Below are 1,825 nucleotides of genomic sequence, written 5' to 3' on the forward strand. Positions count from 1 at the left end.
CTAAATTAATGGACTAACCATTATAAAATCGTTATTTTCTAGAGAAACATTTCTAAGCCTCTTTGACCATCATCATATGTTAGTTTATGATGCAACTATGCATTAAAACAATAATGTTATATTTTTGATTTTTTTCAAAATTTATTTATAAACCTATACGAAATATTGAGTTTTACGTTAAACGCTCTATATACAAAAAGCCTAAACTTTTTAGTGTTGTTTTAAAATTTCTAACTACATTATACATTTGTATTAATGTATGTTAAACTCTCTTTACAGGTATTTTTTATATCAATTAATTTTGCAAAAGTTCATGTAATCCCTAAATTGTTGGAATAACCAGTGTAGAATCGTCTTTTTCTTGAAAAACGAAGACAGCAAAGGCTCCAAACCTCTTTGAACATCATCATATGTTCATGCAAGATGCAACTATGCATTAAATTAATATTTTCAAAAATTTTGAAATTTTCTCTAAATCTATGTGTCCCTACGAAAATATTGAGTTTTTGGTAAATGCTTTATATTTCAGCCTATAAACTTTAGCGTTATTTTAAAATTTGTAACCACATTCTAAGTTTGTATCAATGTTATTTAAATTGTCTTTCATGGTACATGGACATCTTTTGAATTTTATATGAATTAACTTTGCAAAACTTCATGTAATCCCTAAATTAATGGATTAACCATTATAAAATCGTTATATTCTAAAGAAACATAGACAACAAAGGTTCCAAGCCTCTTTGGACATCATCATATGTTAGTTTAGGATGCAACTATGCATTAAAACAATATTGTCATATTTTTTGAATTTTTTTCAAAATCTATGTATAAACCTATACGAAATATTGAGTTTTACGTTAAATGCTATATACTAAAGCCTAAACTTTTTAGTGTTGTTTTAAAATTTCTAACTACATTATACATTTGTATTAATGTATGTTAAACTCTCTTTCATGGTATATGAGAATCTTTATAATTTTTTTGTCAATTTATTTAATAAAACTTCATAATACTCCTTAAATAGGTGGAATAACCACTGTAAAATCACAATTTTCTTGAAAAACGGTGACAACAAAGGCTCTAAACCTCTTTCAACATCATCATATGTTAGTGCAGGATGCAACTATGCATTATAATAATATTGTCAAATGTTTTGAAATTTTCTCAAAATCTATGTGTTAACCCCCTACGAAAATATTGAGTTTTTCGTAAATCTATATATATATAAATATGTTTGCCTCCCTCCTGTTGCGCCACCTCTGCGCTAGGTCAGAAAGTCGACTTCTGTGCTATCGACACGTGTCCCTTTATTAATACTCACAGTTTCATTAAAGTTGTATCAATATATATGGGTTTCGTGATGTTTTCCTTTGGGCCTGAGCTTTTGTTTCTCAACATATGTCGATCTCAGCTTTTGTTCGTCTTGGTCACTCCGCTGTCTACGAAACCTTCCCCAACCCTAAGTCCTCATTTTGTTCGTCTTTAACCTAGCTTGCATCGCCCCACCACCGCTGCACCGCCGTCCCACCACCGTCCCACCACCGTCCACATCACACCACCACTTATCCTTCCTGTTTCATCATTATCTTGGTAGATCTGTAAATAAAACAAAAAATCAAATACAAATATTACAACAAGAGGAAGAGAAAGAGAGACTAGATAAGAGGAAGGGAAGCGAGATGACCTGTGGTAGTGAGGTGGTAAATCCAACGCAGAGCTTGACCAGAGACGAGTCTGTCGCACCTCCTCCTCCGTAGCTCATGCGCTTCACCTCCTCCGCCGTGGGTCCTCTTCACCGTCTCCGTCGTGGGTCCACTTCACTCTG

The sequence above is a fragment of the Brassica oleracea genome, chromosome C2, assembly GCF_000695525.1.
Source record: "Brassica oleracea var. oleracea cultivar TO1000 chromosome C2, BOL, whole genome shotgun sequence".
Taxonomy (NCBI): domain Eukaryota; kingdom Viridiplantae; phylum Streptophyta; class Magnoliopsida; order Brassicales; family Brassicaceae; genus Brassica; species Brassica oleracea.